Source organism: Scylla paramamosain, chromosome 30 (assembly GCF_035594125.1).
Source record: "Scylla paramamosain isolate STU-SP2022 chromosome 30, ASM3559412v1, whole genome shotgun sequence".
Taxonomy (NCBI): domain Eukaryota; kingdom Metazoa; phylum Arthropoda; class Malacostraca; order Decapoda; family Portunidae; genus Scylla; species Scylla paramamosain.
This window is the reverse complement of record NC_087180.1, coordinates 6,431,503-6,454,154: the sequence shown is the minus strand read 5'-3', so window position 1 is coordinate 6,454,154 and position 22,652 is coordinate 6,431,503. Positions and strand designations below refer to the sequence as shown.

Below are 22,652 nucleotides of genomic sequence, written 5' to 3'. Positions count from 1 at the left end.
TCACACTTAAGGGGAGAGTCTGCCATTAACTAAAAATTACATCTATGGTTATGAATAATTCACATTATGTACAATATTATTAATACCCTGATTATCACATGAAAATTTCAAAATGACCAGATGAAACAAAAAATTAGGAAAATTATTTATTTATTTATTTTTCATTAATTTTTTTTTATTTTTCTTGGCCTTTTTTTATTGTTTTCTTTCTTATGTGTACATATGATAACTTACTGTTATCCTAACAATTTGCCCAGTTACTTTCTTGGAAAATGTTTCTTGTTCACTTGCAAGAATTTCTTTAATTAAAAAGATAACTTTGAAATGTATAAAAAAAAACTAAACCTTTTTTTAAAAAGCAACAGGAAAGATTTTCCTACAGTATTTCCTCATGTAGATCCAAAAGTTTTATTAAAATCATGCAAAAAATAACAGGAAAAAATAATTTTAAGTTAATTTTTAATACTAGTTTTGAGCAAAATGCATTTAAAATTTAGCTTAAGTTTCTTTGCCCCCAGAGAAGGCACTTACTGTGATCTGATTCAGGTCACTGATCTAGCCACACAGCCCATATTCTATTTACACCTTGATCTAGATTTACACTGATCTGAGTGATTTGGATTATGATCTGGGTGATCTGAGTTTGGAGGTGGATTACAGCAAAACAACACTTGCTAAAGTTGCTAGCAGTGGCCATATTGGTGGCTGAGCAACCTCTACTAGGGACTTATTTATAGAAATACAGAGCAAGAAACTGGCTGTTAAGTCTGAAGAACAAACCTAATGGTAATGAATCATTGCAGAATGCTGCTGTAAGCACAGATTATTTATAGTAGTGGTAACAGATGCCAGAAACAAGGGAGATGTAAAAAAACCACATCAAGCCTTGGTTTAAAGGCTTCTGATTATAATTATGCTGTTATTACTGCCTCTACCAATCAATAACTACATGATAAGGCAAAGGAAAGATAATACTTTGACTTGGTATCAATAGTGTCAGCATGTGGGCCAGGTTAACCTCACCTTATGTCCAAATATTTTCTCATTTTACCATTTTGTTATTCACCACAGGGAGTACATTCAGCATGCTGTATGAAGAGAGCTTTGTGTGGAACTTTATAATACAATGTTAACCTCACCTTATGTCCTTATGGCCACAGAATCCAGTCTCATGCTGCCTGTGACTCATTGGTGACCTTCTTGGCCCAACTTCCTCAGAAAGTGCTCCTTAGAGCACAGTGGTGAGCATCAACAGTCTGCCGCTTGTGACAGCTGGGCAGCGACATGCTTGTGTTGTTATTGATGTGTTGTTATTGATTGTTTTGATCATTAATGGCCACAAGTGTTCTTTTTATCCAATGTGAATCCATATCAGATCCAGATCCAAGTCAATGATCTAGAGCTGATCAGTGCTATAAATAGAAGACACCTTATACTGTCAATGCTGCCTTCATATGGATTTTATTGCATCAATCACACATTAATGAATGTATAAAGGAGCTGGCACCTCATCTCCCCTTATAAAGGTATTAATCTCTCAAAGGTGAGACTGTCAGGATGTGCCATGCCCCACATTGTAGCAAGATTCAGTCAAAATTCTCCAAGTGCATAGTTTTTGGTTGTCAATTCTTTTTCTGTCATCCTCTTCTTCTTCATTGTCTTCAGTGTAATTTTTGTCTTTTCTCTCATTTGTAATCCTTTTTTGATGTATACATTTGTTCCACACATTTTTTGTGAGCACATTGCACTTCTCATATCCAAAAATTATGTTCTAAAGTCTTAGGTGGTGCATGGCAAAGGTTTTAGTCACAATGCTTGCAATGAATGTTGTATGTTGTTGCGAGCCACCTGAGGCTGTGAGCAGCATAGCAGGAGGGGGGATGGGCTCTAAGTGATTGGTTGGATACCTCATTTTTACTGCTTCTTGCTTCTATCATCATCAGCCAAAGCGTCTTATACATTCCTGACATCAGCACACTTGTAGCATGACTCAGAAATGCACTGGAAAATGAAGAAAAGGAACAGGCATCTTCCCTGTCACTGAGCTACATGCTAGCAAGTCACCCTCACTCTCTCCCTCAGTCATTCAAACAAGGCAGTCTCACTGAGCTACATCCTAGCAAGTCACCCTCACTCTCTCCCTCAGTCATTCAAACAAGGCGGTCAGATTCACTAGAATGTATTTATATGCGATTATTTTAGAATATTCATTGAAGGAAATGGACAATATAATATTATCCATACACTGCAGTTCAGTGAGCCATGCTCATGCAGTGGCCATTTAAATCCCCTTGCTCTGGCCATTTAAATTTATGCCTAATCGAAAAATAATCCACCATTCAATAACCAAAGGGTTGGGTGTCTCCACAGACCATACAACTCCAAATTTAATTTTTCAAAATTACTTTACTTTACTTTACTTTACTCCTAATATTGTCTTAATATTGACTGCATCTTTTTTTTATTGTATTACTCAGCAAACTTCCAAGCGATCATCACCAGTCTCACTTTGAATCTTGAGAGGCATCCTCTGCCATGAAAAATTAAAGAAAACAGTATACATTAGATTAAATGCCAAGGAAGCATGTCTATTAAACACCTGATACTTGAGGCGCCCAGCATGATACTTACTTTACCACAAAATTTGGCACTTTTGCATTCTATAGATTAATTTTGTTCTTAATGGTATGTCTCTGCTCTGGCTGAGAAATTTTATCCTATGATTTGTGCATGCACAGCAGCAATCTAAATTTTTCATGCTTATTTATGTAAGCATTACTGGGTTTTATGTACCAAATTTGAACTTGATTGCTTCAGTGGCTCATGAGTTGCTGCAAGCCACTTGTGTATGCATAATACAATACAAATTTGAAATGCAGTACAGCCTCCATAAGTCAGCAGTTTGTAACTCAGAATCCATTCATGTCAGCATGGTAACAAAATATTCAATAATAATAAAGAAAAAAAATGTCCCAGAAGTCAATTTCTTCACCACAGAAAGCAAAATTTACTACAGCAAGTTTTCTTCACCTCCACCAACACCTCTATATCCTACCAAAAGATATAAAAAAATAAATAAATAAATAAATATATAAATAAATAAATATATGCCAAGTGGTCTTTTATAAAAGCAAAAAGTGTCCTGCAATCCAGCATTTCATTATCCTACGTACTTGCATGTCACAATCATGCGATCCTGTTGGATAACAGGTATTCCTGTACTTGATTTACTTAAGGGAGTGTATAACTTTATCAACAAAACTATTACAACAGAAAACATGAAATGCATTAATCCAAACAATATATATATATATATATATATATATATATATATATATATATATATATATATATATATATATATATATATATATATATATATATATATATATATATATATATATATATATATATATATATATATATACACACACACACACACACACACACACACACACACACACACACACACACACACATTTTTGTTTGCATTAAACCATTTCATGTTTTCTGTAGTAATACTTTTGTTGATAAAGTTAGGCACTCCCTTCTATATATATATATATATATATATATATATATATATATATATATATATATATATATATATATATATATATATATATATATATATATATATATATATATATATATATATATATATATATATACCTTCCTAGTGATGTAGATGGACACTCACTGATACAACTGTCTCCATAACTGTAGTAAAGTGAGCTGTAGAAAATTGTCCATAAAGATTTGACATATGCCCATTGATAGGAGATATACTGGAGAAGGAGGGATGCTGTACTAAAGTTACAGGCTAAATGGAGGCTGGAGCTACAGCCCAAATAAGACTTGGCAATCTTCAAATAGCAAGCAGTTTTAATCACAGTGGTACTGAAAGTACTCCCCCACTTGGGATCTGCACGTCATTCACTACCAAATACCCAGGAAACCCCTTAACACCAGTAGTCAGTTCAAGTAATGATGATAATTTCATTAATTTTGATATTGTTTTGTAGTGAATTGACAATGAAATGCTGTCAATTATTTATGTTGTTTCCTATATTATAATGATGTTTGTTTACTTATTGTTAGTTAAGCCCAGTTGCTCTTTTCTGTATCAAGCTCTTTTGTAGATATTCCTGGTTACAGAATGGTGAGAAATTATGTTGCTGGCACAGTCTAGAAACACAGTGTATATATTTACACCAAATCTGCCTTAAACTAGTAAGCATTCCTATCTTTAATGTCATGTACATTATATAGTGGATTTTGATTTTTATGTGAATGCTGTATAAAGATCTCCCTCAAACCTACCAGATCAAAATGTCTGTCTATTTATTTTTATTTTTATTTATTTATTTATTTTTTTTTTTTGTCTTGGAGAGTCTGTTGCTGTATTCAGAGATTTTAGTTTACCTACTATAAAGAAATCCCTGGCATAGTGCTCTCGTCTCCTGATATTTTTTTTCACTGCTTTAATTAGTTGGGTCTCACCCACTGGATCAAAGAATCCACATTCTATGTACAGTAAAATCCCTCTCATCTGGCATCAACGGGACTGCCGACATGCCAGATACTTGAATATTGCCGGATACTTGAATAGAAGTGAAATTATGTCCACAATCACCACCCTACACTCATGCATCTTACCATAACAAAGATCAGCTGATCTTAATCAGCAGCTGATCTGATCAGCTGCTTAAGTGTAAGCACAACACGCTTCCTCTTCTCTACAACTTTAGGCATGATGAAGGCATCAGGCGATAAACAGTGCACACGCGGGACTGAGTCACTGAGTAAACACAGTGCAGTGGGCCACGGGTGGCGCGAAGCAGTGCGCTCTGGTGGCGAGAGGACAAAGTATGCCTCGCGCAGGAATTTTAATTGATTTTATGAGTACATATTGATTTTTTATTGATTTTAAGGCTCGGGGAAAAATGTGCCGGATACTTGAAGCTGCCGGATACTCCAATGCCGGATGAGAGGGATTTTACTGTATCTGGAAGTATAATGAACCTTATTCTTACTAGTGACAAAGAATAAGCGAAGTGAAGGTTTTCCCAATATTCCCACACTAAGCCCACACAGCCTTTATCTACAAGAAATAATAACTTCCCCTAACAAAAATTACCAATTATAGCTTAGAGGAAATCATTCAATGATGAAGACTGTTTTAAATCAAACTGACAGGGACTATCTGAATTTGCATATCTGAATGTTGAACAGATGAATACCAAGTTCCTATCAATTTCAACCCTCTTGATTACAACATATGTTGTGCAGCTGTCTTTTTTTGAAAGAACAGCAATCCCCATGTGAGCTCAAATGATCTTCCTTTAAATCAAAGAGCAATTATAAGAATGATAGAACTTAGTGTGGGTGAAATTCAAACCTTGCTAGAGATGGTTTATAAAAATTTATTTAAGTAAATTACCAATAAGGAAATTTATCAATTTCCAAACAGTTTGAATATGAAGCTAACCTATTTAGTAATCTGCACACAAATCTGAAACCTTTTTTACTTGCCTACATCAGGAAAAAGGAGGGGAGATCAAACAGTGGTCTCCTCAAAAATTTGGGTGATTAGTCATAGGTGATACTGTAACTAGAGCAGATTTGCTTCAGAATTTTCTTGTTTACAACAGTGACTCCCAATTTCCTTTCAACTTTTCAGGAATTTCAAGGTATATCTTCTTAATTATATCCCAGAATGAAGTACATAAAAGTGATATTAAAGGTCTAGTTCTGCCATGGATTCTGATGAACTGCACCCATATTTGTGAAATTCATGTTGTTATCTTATCTTATCCATCTGATTGCTCTTTTCACAGTCATTCAAAACTAGTCAATTACCAGACTGGTTTCAATTACTTGTCTATTTGTCAAGAGAGTGAACATATATTAGTATTTTTTTTATTTTCTTAAATTAATCAAAACAAATTGTTGGATGATCAATTTTATTTCAGACCAGGGTCAACTGAGTATCAACTTTTATTAATATCAAATGAAAGTGCAAGCTGAGTTGGTCAAGCGCAGGAATGTCAAATACATGGCCTGTGAGATGATCTAGTCGCCCATGAGGTGAAAAGTGGTTGTCAGTTGTTTCAGATAAGGAAACTACAAACTGCTAAGGCAAAACACACTGATATTTATCTATTACTTACATGACAATGATTTATTTTATATCAAAATTGCTAGCAAAAATACTTTTTATTGTTATTTTTAATAAACAAACATTACAAATGCATTTGAAGCCAATGACCATACCAATGCTGATATATGAATGCATGAGGCACCTAAATATTCTCACATGTACTGTCCACTGACTTTTCTGCTACAAGTATTGGACAGAAGGAATTTGACAAGGAGGCATGAGCAACTGTCAAGAACAGCAGATCAGCTGGTTATCCAATTATGGTGCATGTGTCTGAGAACGGTTTGTCATTTTATGGCAATGTGATTTAAAAGAAAAATTTTATGGCTGTCATGTGCATTGTTGTGTGGCTGGGTGTGATGTAGTTTTTTTTTTCTTTTAATATAGGAGGGACACTGGCCAAGGGCAACTGTATCCAATAAAAAAAAAAAAAAAGAGGCCTAACTGAAATGCCAGTCCTCAAATAGGGTCCAAAGCTTGGAGGAACCCCATTCTTGAAACCCCATTCTTGAAGAAATTCAAGTCATAGGTAGGTGGAAATACAGAAGCAAGTAGGAAGTTCCAGAGTTTACCAGAGAAAGGGGTAAATGACTTAGAACACAGGTTAACTCTTGCATTAGAGAGATGGACAGAATAGGAGTGAGAGAAAGAAGAAAGACTTGTGCAGTGAGACTGTGGGAGGAGGGGAGTCATGCAGTTAGCAAGATCAGAAGAGCAGTTAGCATGAAAATAGCAGAAGATAACTAGAGATGCAACACTGATGTGATGAGAAAGAGGCTGAAGACAGTCAGTTAGAAGAGAGGAGCTGATGAAACAAAAAGCTTTTAATTCCATCCTGTCCAGAAGACAGGTATGAGTGGAACTGCCCCTGACATGTGAAGCATACTCCATACGTGGACAGATAAGGCTCTTGTACAGAGTTAGCAGCTGGGAGGTGAGAAAAACTGGCGGAGACATCTCAGAATGCCTAACTTCATAGCTGTTTTAGCTACTGATGAGATGTGAAGTTTCCAGTTTCGATTATAAGAAAAGGACAGACCAAGGATGTTCAGTGTAGAAGAAGGGAACAGTTCAATGTCACTGAAGAAGAGAGGATAGTTGTCTGGAAAATTGTGTCAAGTTGATAGATGGAGGAGTTGAGTTTTTGAGGCACTGAACAATACCAAGTTTGCTCTGCTTCGATCAAAAATTTTTGAGAGATCAGAAGTTAGGTGTTCTGTGGCTTCCCTGCATGAACTGTTTACTTCCTGAAGGGTTGGACATCTACGAAAAGATGAGGGAAAGTGCAGGGTGGTATCATCAGCGTAGGAGTGAATAGGACAGAAAGTTTGGTTAAGAAGATCAATGATGAATAATAGGAAGAGAGTGGAGGACAGAATCCTGAGGAACACCACTATTAATAGATTTAGGAGGAGAACAGTGACCGTCTACCACAGCAGCAATAGAATGGTCAGAAAGGAAACTTGAGATGAAGTTACAGAGAGAAGGACAGAAACCATAGGAGGATAGTTTGGAAATCAAAGCTTTGTGCCAGACTCTATCAAAAACCTTTAATATGTCTATGGCAACAGCAAAAGTTTTCCCAAAATCTCTAAAAGAGCACAACCAAGACTCAGTAAGACTCAGTAAGGAAAGTCAGATCACCAGTAGAGCGGCCTTGACAGAACCCATTCTGGCAATCAGATAAATGTTGCGAAGTGATAGATGTTTAAGAATCTTCCTGTAGAGGATAGATTAAAAAACTTTGGATAGGCAGGAAATTAAAGCAATAGGATGGTAGTTTGATGGATTAGAATGGTCACCCTCTTTAGGAACGGGATGAATGTAGGCAAACTTCCAGCAAGTAGGAAAGGCAGATGTTAACAGAGTCGAAAAGGTTTGACTAGGCAAGGTGCAAGCACAGAGGCACAGTTTTGGAGAACAATAGGAGGGACCCCATCAGGTCCATAAGCCTTCCAAGGGTTTAGGCCAGTGAGGGCATGGAAAACATCACTGCAAAGAATTTTAATAGGTAGCATGAAGTAGTCAGAGGGTGGAGGAGAGGAAGGAACAAGCCCTGAATCATCCAAGGCAGAGTTTTTAGCAAAGGTTTGAGCAAAGAGTTCAGCTTTAAAGAAAGATGTGATAGCAGTGGTGCCATCTGGTTGAAATAAAGGAGAAAAAGAAGAAGCAAAGTTATTGGAGATGTTTTTGGCTAGATGCCAGAAGTCACAAGGGGAGTTAGATCTTGAAAGATTTTGACATTTTCTATTAATGAAGGAATTTTTGGCTTGTTGAAGAACAGGCTTGGCAGGGTTCCAGGCAAAAAAATATGAAGTGCATGAGATTCTGGTGATGGAAGGCTCAAGTACTTTTTGTGGGTCACCTGTTTATCATGTATAGCACAAGAACAGGCTGTGTTAAACCAAGGTTTGGAAGGTTTAGGTCGGAGAAAAGAAGAGAGAAATGTACACCTCCATGCCAGACACTATCACCTCTGTTATGCGCTCGGCACACAGAGATAGGTCTCTGACACGGAAGCAGTAGTCATTCCTAGGAAAATCAGCAAAATACCTCCTAAGGTCCCTCCAACTAGCACAGGCAAAATGCCAGAGGCACCTCTGCTTAGAGGGATCTTCAGGAGGGATTGGAGCAATAGAAGATACAGATATGACATTGTGATCAGAGGAACTCAACAGAGAAGAAAGGATAACAACATAAACTGAAGGATTAGAGGTCAGGAAAAGGTCAAGATTGTTGACGGTCAGGAATACGAGCAGGGTGTTGCACCAATTGCTCTAGGTCATGGAGGATAGCAAAGTTGAAGGTTAGTTCACCAGGATCGTCAGTGAAGGATGAGGAAAGCCAAAGCTGGTGGTGAACCAAATTCTCCAAGAATGGAGATCTCCACAAAAGGGAAGAGACTCAGAATATGCTCCACTTTAGAAGTTAAGCAGTCAAAGAATTTGTTATAATCAGAGGAGTTAGGTGAGAGGTATAGGGGACAGATAAATTTAGTTTGCGAGTGATTCTGTAGTCGTAGCCAGATGGTGGTAAACTCAGAAGATTCAAGAGCGTGGGGATGAGAGCATGTTAAGTCGTTGCACACACAAATGCAACATCTAGCTTTGGACTGAAAATGAGGATAGAGAAAGTAGGAGGGAACAGAAAAGGGGCTACTGTCAGTTGCCTCAGACACCTGTGTTTCAGTGAGGAAAAGGTGAGATTTAGAAGAGAGGTGGTGTTCTACAGATTGAAGATTAGATCTAAGACTAAAAATGTTGCAGAACTTTATGAAGAAAAAGTTGGGGAGGCAGGATGTCAAGACACTTAGGGTCAATACCAGAAGAGCAGTTCAACTTGGGGACATTTGTGGTCCCCTCCTGGGGACCACAACTGAAGCCACTCTGGTGCTCCATCTAACCAACCTACGTGCTTTAAGAGCATTATGACAGCTGGTTTTCAGCATAATTTACTACAGGGTCATTACTTATGGCTGTATATGATGCCCTTTCTAGCCTTTTCCTATAATTTTCTTTTTACCTGTATGATTGTACTAGTTATGTGAGAAGTACAGTAAAATCCCTCTCATCTGGCATTCGAGTATCCGGCAGCTTCAAGTATCCGGCACATTTTTCCCCAAGCCTTAAAATCAATAAAAAATCAATGTGTACTCATAAAATCGATTAAAATTCCTGAGCGAGACATACTTTGTCCCCTCACCACCAGAGCGCACTGCTTCGCGCCACCTGCGGCCCACTGCACTGTGTTTACTCAGTGACTCAGTCCCGTGTGTGCACTGTTTATCGCCTGACGCCTTCATCATGCCTAAAGTTGTAGAAAAGAGGAAGCATGTTGTGCTTACACTTAAGCAGCTGATCAGATGAGCTGCTGATTAAGATCAGCTGATTTTTGTTATGGTAAGATGCGTGAGTGTAGGGTGGTGATTGTGGACATAATTTCACTTCTATTCAAGTATCCGGCATGTCGGCGGTCCCGTTGATGCCGGATAAGAGGGATTTTACTGTATGTGGGTTTCCATATCACATAGCAGTGATGGGGGTCCAGGAAGCCTATCAGGCAAGAGAATCACTTAAGGGCATGGTTAACAGCTCCATAGGATAGAGTTAAGCCATGCGCACACCAGAAAACACTGTTTGGAAACAATGTTTGCAAACATTTGAGAAACATTTGAGAATTACTTGGGAAACACTCACTCACAAACCCATCCACCCACCTATCCATCCATCCATCCACTCATCCACCTATCTATCCACTCATCCATCTATCTATCCACACACCCAACCATCCATCCATCCTTCTATCCATTCGTCCATCCATCTATCCACACATCCAACCATCCAGCCATCCATCTTTTTATCCATCCATCTATCCATCCATCCACTCATCCAATTATCTATCCATCTATCAACTCACCCATCCATCCATTCATCAACTCATTCATCTATCCATCCACTCATCAATCCCTCTATCCATGAAAATTGTTTCTCAAAATTAATATTTTCCAAATGTTTGCCATCTATTTCCAAAGAGTTTGCAAACATTTATGAAATTTCTGAGAAACAGTTTGGAAACATTAATTGGAAATGATTTTTCAGAAATATAAAAAAATCATTTAGAAACATTTGGGAAACACTCAGTCATCCATCCATCCATGAAAACAATTTATCAAATGTTTCCCAAGTGTTTGCAAACATTTGAGAAACTTTTGAGAAATAGTTTGGAAATATTGTTTCCAAGCAATGTCTCCTGATGTGGAAAGGCCTTTAGGTTAGGATTAGGAACCCCTTAGGGTTAGGATAAACAATCCCATACCATTAGGTTAGGTTTGGTTCATTTAGGTTAGTGTCCAGTACCCCCAACCTCCACCTGTGGGTTTGGTTATAAAGAGGGGCCCCTTCTTTCCTTAGATTTTTCTTTGATGAATTCTTCAGACATTTTTCATGTTGTTTTTCCTTGGTTGTTTTTGTCCTCCCAGCTAGGAGTTAGGAAAATCTGTCTTCCTTTGCACAAGTTCAGGGGACATCGTGAGGAAAGCGAGGCTTGTAGGTGGGAAGCAAAGAATACGTTAAATATGGGATTCTCAAAAATTCATACTTTAAATAAGTTGAGAGAAAAATAAATAAATAAATAAATAAATAAATAAATAAATGTAGGAAAAGTAGGAAAGTTCCTTTAAATTATGAAGCAAGCTTACATTTTACTTACATTCATTTCTCCACCCAAAAATTTGGTTTCCCACCCAGTCACCAAGCTTGCTGTGTATAGGAAAAGAAGAAAATAAGATAGGAGCATTATAGGAGCATTATAGGAGCAGTGGTGTTCCTCAGGGTTCTATCTTGTCACCCACTCTCTTCTTATTATTCATTAATGATCTTCTAAACCAAACTTCTTGTCCTATCCACTCCTACGCTGATGATACCACCCTGCACTTTTCCATGTCTTTTCATAAATGTCCAACCCTTCAGGAGGTAAACATTTCACGCAGGGAAGCCACAGAACGCTTGACTTCTGATCTTTCTAAAATTTCTGATTGGGGCAGAGCAAACCTGGTATTGTTCAATGCCTCAAAAACTCAATTCCTCCATCTATCAACTCAACACAACCTTCCAGACAACTATCCCATCTTCTTCAATGACACTCAACTGTCCCCCTCTACTACACTGAACATCCTTGGTCTGTCCTTTACCTATAATCTGAACTGGAAACTTCACATCTCATCTCTAGCTAAAACAGCTTCTATGAAGTTAGGCGTTCTGAGACGTCTCCACCAGTTTTTCTCATCCCCCCAGCTGTTAACTCTGTACAAGGGCCTTATCCGTCCATGTATGGAGTATGGTTCACATGTCTGGGGGGGTTCCACTCATACTGCTCTTCTAGACAGGGTGGAATCAAAAGCTTTTCGTCTCATCAACTCCTCTCCTCTAACTGTCTTCAGCCTCTCTCTCACCGCTGTAATGTTGCATATCTAGCTGTCTTCTACCGCTGTTTTCATGCTAACTGCTCTTCTAATCTTGCTAACTGCATGCCTCCCCTCCTCTCACAGCCTTGCTGCACAAGACTTTCTTCTTTCTCTCACCCCTATTCTGTCCACCTCTCTAACGCAAGAGTTTACCAGTATTCTCAATCATTCATCCCTTTCTCTGGTAAACTCTGGAACTCCCTGCCTGCTCTGTATTTCCACCTTCCTACGACTTGAATTCCTTCAAGAGGGAGGTTTCAAGACACTTATTCATCAATTTTTGACCACTGCTTTGACTCTTTTATGGGACTGGCATTTCAGTGATCATATTTTTTATTGGATTTTTGTTGCCCTTGGCCAGTGTCCTTCCTACATAAAGAATAAAAAAAAAATCGGAAACTGCAGTCTTACATAGAATACAATATCTCTACTGTGAGAGATCACCCATCACCACACATCCAACCATCCAGCCATCCATCTTTTTATCCATCATCCATCCAGTCATCCAGTTATCTATCCATCTATCAACTCACCCATCCATCCATTCATCAACATTTTCAATGCCTATTTTCTTTCAATTACTGCATTAATCATTCAGTCTCTCAAGGTTTCATTTGCTCCCACAACCTTATGGAGATTACATGAAATGGTTCAAGTGCAGTTTAACAATACACTTACTATCTTACTATCATGTTCAAGTTGTTGATCACATCATTTGGAGCATTTCTAATGGTTACACCATGTGGTGCAAATAACAAACAGCTTGCAAACTAATTTTCAAAATTTATCTTGATTTCCTTGCTCTCATCCTTTCTCTGCGCTGGCTCAATCAGTACTGCATGTGTTAGTATGTTGGTATGCCAGTAATGTGACTGCATTAGGTACCCACAGAAACTAGTCCTGTGGCAGGTATTTTATTCACCATGGTATTATTGATATTTTTGTTGCACTTGAAGCAAATTATTTGTCATATTAATATGTAATCAAATAAGGCTTTATGCATGACACATTTATACTGCACATAGTGCCATTAATTCAAATGGCCAGTGTAGTTTATTTATCTATTTATTTTTTTTTTTATGTAGGAGGGAGACCAGACAAGGGCAACAAAATCACCTCCACAAGGGTATGAGAGGCAGCAGAGGAGCTGCCACGTCAGTTCTACCTTCATCATGGTGTCAGATAGGTGCACAGACTGCAATCTGGGTCTTCTTGACTTTTTCCAGGGATCTGTACTTCTTAGGTTTGTGAGTACTTCCAAGTCATTCTTGTTAGCGTAGTGAGCTGGTGTAATATTAGGTTAGATTAGCATCCATAAGGAGGATCCAGCAGGGTATGAAACCCCTTGGCTAATTTAGGTTAGATTATGTTAGGTTACATTAGAATTCTTAAGGGGATGTCCAGGGAAAGCAAAGCCCCCAGTTAGTTTAGGTTAGGTTTGTGACCTTAAGGAGGGGGGAGATCTAGGGCACAATGTTCTCCCAGTTAGGTTAGCCTAGAAATTTCTTGTTTTCAAATTATGCTATTTCTCATCCTTACATTTTTTTTTTTTTTTCAGGAATGTCAAAAATTGCCTCACTGGCTTTCCCCACCCAACAACCCCAAAGCCCCAAAGCTTGTTGGGATTGGGGAAGAGAAAGACAAGATAAGGTATATTGTGTTAAACTGCAATAATACCCTGCAATTTTACCTAAAATCTTTCAATTCCTGATAATTATGCGCTGGGATAAGGAAGTTTTTAACAGTTTAGCATACTAAAGGTTCAGCTTCCACCTTCTCTTGTCCCAGATCATTTATCGAATTTATAACGCAGAAAAAAAGCAAATGTTAAGTTAAAATTGCTCATACATTTATTTCTAATGGTTTGCTTGATTCTCACATTTTTGTAGTCGTATCACGCCAAATCGTAACAATTTAATGGCTGAAAAAAAAAAAAATTATGAAAACACTATTTTTGATTACGAAACTGTTGTCTCCTTAACCTCTTCTACCTGATTAGAATCATATTGTTACATCACCGTCTGCATGTTTCACTTACTTATAAGGAAGGAATAGAGTTTCCTACCGCGTGGAGGAGCAAGCCTGGGAGTCACGCCTGACTAAACAATAGTTCTTCACCAAGGTGCAGATCACTGAACACTGCTGCCGCTTCACGCAAAGTTTGATGGGTTTGATGGGTTGGTTCATAGAAATCGTGACTTCACAGCACACAATGAGCAACCAGGGCCGGCATAGATGGCAAGAATTGTGTGACCGCGTTATAGTTATAAGCGTCACGCTGCTTCATACAACAAAACACCAAACACAAACCAACGATCCTGAAACATTCAGTTCCCAAAGAATGTCCCGCCTCACAGTCTTATTGGCGGCTTTTCTATCTCGACCTAAAGCTACGAACCAGCCTGAAACGGCTGGGTGTAATACCAAGGAGCATCGTTATATAATATTCTAAACTACTGATCCAAATCCACATGCATTCAGCCGCTTTATTAAATCCTTTATAAGGTAAACAGATACGGGCAATTATCATAATGATGACGTACTGTATTAGGTCACCATTTTCAAACAACATTCTGTCCTGCTTTTAATGTCTCACAGAAACGTATCATTTTACGGTAGAATCTTTAGTGCACTGCCAGCTATCATCTCATGACCCACTGAAATGTTCACTGTCCTTTTTACTACCGTGTGATTTAAGATATAATATTTACATTATTTTATACCATGACTAGAAGACAATCTGACCTGTCGCATGCAGAGATACATTAATGAATGAATATATATATATATATATATATATATATATATATATATATATATATATATATATATATATATATATATATATATATATATATATATATATATATATATATATATATATATATATGATCCCTCAAGAGAATCAATATCATCGTATCTTCATTACCTTCACAGCACAGGGATCCTTCAATATTGTCTCTAGTACTAATATATTAAATCATCATAACACCAATCGTGAGGAAATACTCATTAATGAAAACCTTTTCAACACATCTTCTTTCGCTGGGCGAAATCTGAAAAACAGCGGGTCAGTGTAGGACCTCACGTTCGCTACAACATTAATAATATAATTTGTTTATTTACAACTTTTGGTATTGTTTTCAAATGTCTGATAAATTTCAGCCGCTTTATTAAATCCTTTATAAGGTAAAAAAAAAAAATAAACATACGGGCAACTATCATAATGATGACGTACTGTATTAGGTCACCATTTTCAAACAATATATATATATATATATATATATATATATATATATATATATATATATATATATATATATATATATATATATATATATATATATATATATATATATATATATATATATATATATATATATTACTAATTTTTGTGCCCTTCGGCACATTTTTGAGCACGTCCCTTCCAACCTTCAGGCGCAGTCAGGTACACACTTACCACTGCAGCAGCCCAGGGCAGTCAGCACACAACAGGGATAAACAACTGCTGTCGTTGCCGAGTTCATTTGGCTTGTGGGAGCGAGGCATGCACATGGGACACCTGTGTGGAGTCAACAGACTACTAAGAGAGGAGAGGGCAACAAAACACTGTCTCACTGGCACTCCTGTCTTTATTGCCTGCATAGAGCAGTACCATAGGACAGGAGGCACCCTAACATGTTACAGTACAAGTAAAAATCGCACCACTGAGCCTCACTTAACAAAGCATCTATATCGCTGGGTAGGGCGTCCCACCTCACAGTAGAATGGCACTACACAACACACTACTGAGTCACAGCTCGCCAACAGCGTTGCACAGCTGTCTCCTCTGATGGTCCACGCCGTAACAGATCACACAGGTATCACACTCACCTCAGTGTCAGGTACTTCAGACTCCCAGAGCACACTGTCCTCATAGCATGCTCCGGAACGTAGTCATGTAAGTGGCAGCGGTGGGCGGCGTATTTCTACTCTGTATCCCCCTGTTGTCTCAATACCGCTCCCAACCAATCATATACCCGAACGGCGAAAATCTACAAATGCTAGTCAAACAAGTAATCTTTATTGAAAGTGGTAGTGGTGTAAGGCTTTCTTCCTGTTAGTAGAGACGAGCAATGTTGTTCCGGTATATGATTGGTTGGGAGCAGTATTGAGACAACAGGGGGATACAGAGTAGAAATACGCCGCCCAGCGTTGCCACTACATAACTTTATTATATATATATATATATATATATATATATATATATATATATATATATATATATATATATATATATATATATATATATATATATATATATATAAATTTACGTATTACATTGTGATGGTGATGGTAGTGATGGATGTGGTGATAGTGGTAGTAATGATGGAGAGGATTTCGTTATGGATGGGGGGGTGGTGGTGGTAGTGATGGATGTTGGGGTAATGAGTGTCAACAGAAACCTTTGTACGTATATTAAAATTCATTGGTGCCTTTTTTTTTTATTAGCTGAAAAGCAACAACTCATAATGATGTTTCTAATTGAAAAGTTAGTGATGTCTTAGATAAAATTTTATTTTTTTAATAAAGGTCAGATGTTTTAAATTAGTGTTTAGATGTTTGAAATTAATCTTCAGTTTTATTATTATTATTATTATTATTATTATTATTATTATTATTATTATTATTATTATTATTGTTATTATTATTATTATTATTATTATTATTATTATTGATTTATCTTTTTTTTTTATGAAACGTAATTTTAATCTGAAGTTCAGTTTTGATGCTTCGGGATAATTTTTTTTGCCACTGGTGTTGGTTAAATCATATGGTATAAACGAAAATTATCATATTCATTACTCTAGCACATGCATACTGACCTGTCAAAATACTAGTGAAAAACATAATGTGAACAGCATTTATTTTTTGTGGTTATACCTGCATCTATATTCCATACTTACATAAGAAAACAAATTTCCCATTCATTTAAACTATTTAAACATGATTATTGCATATCACATCATATTCCATAAAACCTCCAATGCCATAATCAAATAAGTAGAATATAAAACAAATGCAATAATAAAATACCTCTTTATATACCTTCTGCAGTGAAGAAGTACTATCAACTCATGACACGAACCACATACATACATTTAACTTATGAGTATTTCAAGGACTATGCTTTTTTGTATTAATGTCAGTATGTGTACTGTATTCTTGCGTAGGAAAACAATTCTTTCATATATTTGAAATATACAAAGGTTTCTGTTGACAGTCATTGCCACAACATCCATCACCACCACCACCACAGCCATAACGAACATCCTCTCCATCATTACTACCACCATCACCACTTCATCACCACCATCACCATCACAATGCAATACATAAATTTAGCATCACCATCACCACTGCCAACACTATCACCATTACCACCATCATATATATATATATATATATATATATATATATATATATATATATATATATATATATATATATATATATATATATATATATATATATATATATATATATATATATATATATATATATATATATATATATATATATATATATATATATATATTATTGTGTGCAGCGAGATAAGGCGATGTAACACAAATGAAGGAAGAAGTGAGGGAGAAGAGTGAAGGATTGATTGATTGATTGATTTATTGACCACAGGGAAGCACACACCAATAAACACATTAAAAAATAGTCCAAATTACAAATATACAGAGGAAATTTTTGCAACTACGATATTGAAAATATATCATCGAAAATAAAATCTGTTGCATAAAAGCAAAACATAACTCATAAAAACCTGACATAGCAAACAAATAAAAACAAGACACATTATAAAAATAAAACAGCGGAATGTAAATAATTAGACAAGAAATTCATTGAAAATATTTAAAACCCATAAAAGACATGCATGAAAACTAAATTGTAATCCTATATGTTTATATAAAAAACAAAAAAATTATCCAAACAAACCCCCCTTTTTTTTATGCAAACACACATCCAACATTAATATAAAGACAATACTTCATGTACAATTCTACATATATGTGTTATTGCTTGTAATAATTGTTCCTCACTAGACATGGATGTTGATCCTTTCACAGCTGTGGAAGTTAATTGTTGTTAGAGTATTTCCCTTGTTTGCAGGTGGGTAAAACAGACTGACGACCTCATTAGTGTGACCTGGCATTATGACTGGTTGTGAAAAAGGGTGCAGGAGTCACAAAGGACCCTGAGTCCATGTAGGAGGTGGTTCAGAGAAGTTAGTCCAGTTGTGGCAGGTGTGCAAAGGTGATGGATATTGTGATCGTAACAGAAATTGGCGACCTCATTAGGATTGCTAGAAGTTTCATCATCAAATGGGGGGAGACATTTGTTTGTTTGTTTGGCTGTCTTTTGTGTTCCCACATTCAGTTTATGCCACGGAGGGCAAGGCCGGTAGCAGGGGTGACTTGCGACCTGAGTCCCCTGCCTCTGCTGGAAGTGGCAGTGTGAATGTAATCCAGTTCGGTGTGAGGACCTGTAGCCACCAATGCTCACAGCATTGGTGGCTTCTCCCAGACCGAAGACATGTCTGAGAAGATGAGATTCAAGTTGGAAATGAGAAGAATGGAGATGGAGGAGGCTAGGGAGAAAGAAGAGAGAGAATTGAGGAGGCTCCAGTTGGAAGCTGAAGCTGAGGAAAGGAAGTTGAAGACTGAGGAGGCTAGAGAAGCAGGGAGGTTTGAAGCTGAGGATAGGGCTAGATTACTTGAAGCTGAGAATGAGAAAGAGCTGAGGCTACCTGAACTCGAGAAGAAGGACTTGAGATTACTTGAGGTGGTGAAGGAGATGAAGATGTATGAGAGGGAGGAGGCTGAAAAGAATAGGTTGGAGAAGACGAGGATTGAGGCTAATTCACCTCATGGCTTGAGGAGAGGAGGGATTAAGGAGGATACTGTAAAAAGACAGATGGTGAGGAGTGTTATGACCACTATTCCCAGCCCCTTCACCAAGCTGCCGCACCTGGACTATAGCTTCACTGAGCCACCTCCTATGTGGACTCAGTGCAGGGCTCAAATACAGGTGTACAGGGTCCCTTGTGACTCCTTCACTATTCTCACAAGTGTTGTAACTCCAGGTCACACTAGTTTGAGGTCGCCAGTCTGTTTTACCTACCCACAGTGTTACTGTATGTAAAGCATATAAACCTCATGTTATTATTCCGCAGTAATCATAAGTGAAATGTTCAATAGTTTTCTACTTGCATGAAGACGTGTAATATATGTAAGTATCAGTACTCAATGCTATATGAAGCACCAAAGCTAATGCTCACTTGTTAATAGAGTGTGGTTAACCTGCTGGTCACCTGCGTGCGTCACTCACGGCCAAGTCGCACTCAGACAAAGACAGGCAGGAAGGTGACCAAAGTAAATACTTTAATTTTGTATTAAAAACTGATTGTCATAGTGCCAAGTTGATTGCATGTATTGTTAATGAATATGGTAATATGTTGGATGTGTTTAATATCAGTGTATAATGTTATTTTATAAGAAATTGAGACTGAGAGCTTGTTTGCAGTTCTTATGGTCATGCCTACCTCATCAATAAATGTCAGAGAGAGAGAACTGCCTTTCCTCGACCCTATGATGATGGGTGTGATCAGTAAAACAGATCACCTGAGAGCTAATGAAGACCTGCCAGTGAGGCTACACACAGACAAGGGAAATACTCAAACCCCAACAGCTGCAGAAGAATCGACAAACACATCTAGGAAAAACATTTGACACACAATGACATGCATTTGATTGAGGTATAATACCCTGTTGGGCTTCCACCCACTGTGACAGTCCTCCCACTGCCCAACAGGGTGTTATAGACTCAAGCTGAGTTGTACTGTTTATTGACTCCTGGGCGACAAGCCTTTTTAGGACCTGGGGAGGGAGTAAAGTTTACTACATGGCTAATTACTTAGCTCCTCTGTGGATGAACTGCCTCAGCCCACATTAGCATTTAAAGCAAACAAGGTTATTAACAAGACACAAGAAACTACTACGAAAGAATGCCCACAAACACACAGGAGGGTCAGTCACCGCTCATTGCGCAAACTCAACTTGTACGCTTGTACAGCCGAGGAGTCACTTCTGTGGGTGTAGTGTGTAATTTACAACTAGACTTACTGGCAGACTACTGTGGAGACTCCTATTCTATATAAATAGGCCGGGGTGTACAGCCGGTAATGACTCACTTATCCCCATTAAGGCAACTAACCTGGCTATCTAGTGTCCTGTCTTAGTCTCTGATAAATGTTAGAGCATGTCTCAGTATATCTACTCCTTCCAACTTCTGGGTAGTGACTGATTGTTTCATTGTCAAGGGCAACTCTTCTGCTGCAAACTATGTGAGACTCAAACTGACTAAACAAGGGAAAATAAGGTAAATTAATCGGGGAAGGAGAGTGTCTGGGTGCAGAAATTCTTATGATAAGTTAATGGCAGGGAGCGGTCACTCTTAATCATACATCTGGCATTCAGACCCAACTCTCTCTCTCTCTCTCTCTCTCTCTCTCTCTCTCTCTCTCTCTCTCTCTTCTTGTTTATTATCTTTTCTCTTTCATCATTCTTACTTTCTTCATTTTATGTTGCTTTATATCACTGTACATTACGGGAGTTTGAAATTAATACCAGAGTTTGATGAGAAGAAGGTAACTGAATTGTTCAGGTGATTTGAGAAGAAGGCCTCCGAATTTAATTGGCCTTAGGAGAGATTGGTTGGCTTTATGGCCAATATGTTGAAGGTAAGGCTTTGGAAGTTTATGATAGGATGTCAGTATAGGATTTAGAAGATTATGAGGAGTTTAAGGTTGACATCCTGAGAGCTTATGAGCTGTGGCTGGAGGTGTACATACAGTTTCGTGGAGGAAAGAAGAGGCCTAGTGACTCCTATTTAGAATGTACTTGCTATCTGGAGGAGACATTTAAAAAGTGGATTGCAAGCTAGCAGGCCACCTCTTACCGTGAGTTAAAGGAAATCATGGTAATGGAGCAGTTTATTAATGTGGCTGAGAAGGAATTGTTACCACTGCTTTGTGTGAAAAGATGTAAAAGCTTTAGGGAGGTGGCGAAATGGGCAAACGACCATGTGTTGGTGCACTGGCATGTGCCATGGTGGATTCGTGGTATGTCTGGTGGGGCTGTTGATGTTATGTCTGGTGGCAAGGCTGGTGCCAGTTTGTCTGGGAGTTCACGTTATAGTAGTAGCTTCAGTAATAAACAGGGACTGCCATGTGTAGGCCTGATGGCTTCTTGCAGCTTCCCTTACTTCTTACGTTCTTAAGTCGGTGTGAGTCAACCCTGTAGGAAATAAGTCTCCACCAGCCCTCGATGGAGACAGACAGGAAGCATGCAACACAGCACTCCCAGGTATGGCGTGCAGCCCACATGTTATTATTGCAGGAATACTGGACACTTCAAATTTAATTGTCCCAAACTAATTACAGCCACCACTTCCAATACCCCCCAGAAGCCGGTGGCTTTGATTGTGTCCCATGTTCTGGACTGGCAGAGTGACAGATCCGGACTGTGTTTGGTTGTGAGGGTGGAAAGGCCGTTGTGGTCGCCCCCTCATCTGTTGTTCCCCCACTGTCCCCTATGAGGTCTGAGTTAGACTGGTGTCATCCAGTTTTACGTAAGGGCACAGTTGAGACTGATGGGGTTGAATACCCAGTAACAGTTTTGAGAGACAGCGGCACAACAGTCGCTGTGCTGGAATGTAACTGGGAGGCAAGTTACCTCTGATCAGCCTGTATGATGCTGGGGAATTGGCGCCACAGAGGGCTTCACTATGGGGAGATTAAGCTGTAATGTCTACTAGTGACCATGGAGGCACTGGGGGCACTAGTGGAGGACCTGCCAGTGGTGGGGGTCGATTTCCTTCTGGGGAATGACTTGGCAAGGGGGAAGATCTGGGCGCAGCTCCCATCTGTGGACCCTGTTGCAGATGAGGAGGTGGCTGAGGTTTGTGACTCAGTTGTTCCTGTTATTCGCCCTGAGGTGAGGTGAACACCCTGACATCGAGTGCCCGTGGGATATGTGACTCCTGTGATCAACTGCAATAAGGCAGGGCCACCATAAACGGAGTGCAGTGTAGGTCTTGATGCCACAGTGGGGGCAGAGTGCCCAGAGGCCTGTCCTGCTGCTGGCCAGGGCTGTGATGAATCAGAGTCGGACTTGTCTTTGAGTCAGTGTGCTGGGGCTAACTGCAGAACTGCAGAGCAGGGAGCAGGCTACTCCCCTGCTGGGACCAGACATGATGGGTGCTTGCTCACGTGGTGAGCCACCCGTGCTGGCAGCTGCGTCTACAACTGTCTGTGTAGTTAAGGAGGGTTCTGTCCCTCATGTATATGTTGCCCCACTACTTGCCAAGGCAGGAGTGGATGGCGAGGAAGCTGAGGGTTGGGGAGAATTTGTTGAGAATAATGCTGCTGTGAAGAGCCGGCAGAGAAAGGAGGACAGGTTTGGAGCTCCATTTTGA

General features: G+C 38.6%; 1 long non-coding RNA gene across 2 annotated transcripts; it reads right to left on the bottom strand.

Moving 5' to 3' along the window:
- Nucleotides 1-1,045: 1,045 nt before the first annotated feature.
- Nucleotides 1,046-14,513, bottom strand: LOC135116192 (uncharacterized). Of its 2 annotated transcripts, none has more exons than XR_010276200.1 (2): nucleotides 14,164-14,513; nucleotides 1,046-2,001 (listed from the first exon to the last, which is right to left on the bottom strand). It is a non-coding gene; the product is annotated as an uncharacterized LOC135116192 (long non-coding RNA). The 2 variants fall into 2 exon arrangements; XR_010276201.1 differs by lacking the exon at nucleotides 1,046-2,001 and adding an exon at nucleotides 13,173-13,409.
- Between the last annotated feature and the right edge of the window lie 8,139 nt (nucleotides 14,514-22,652).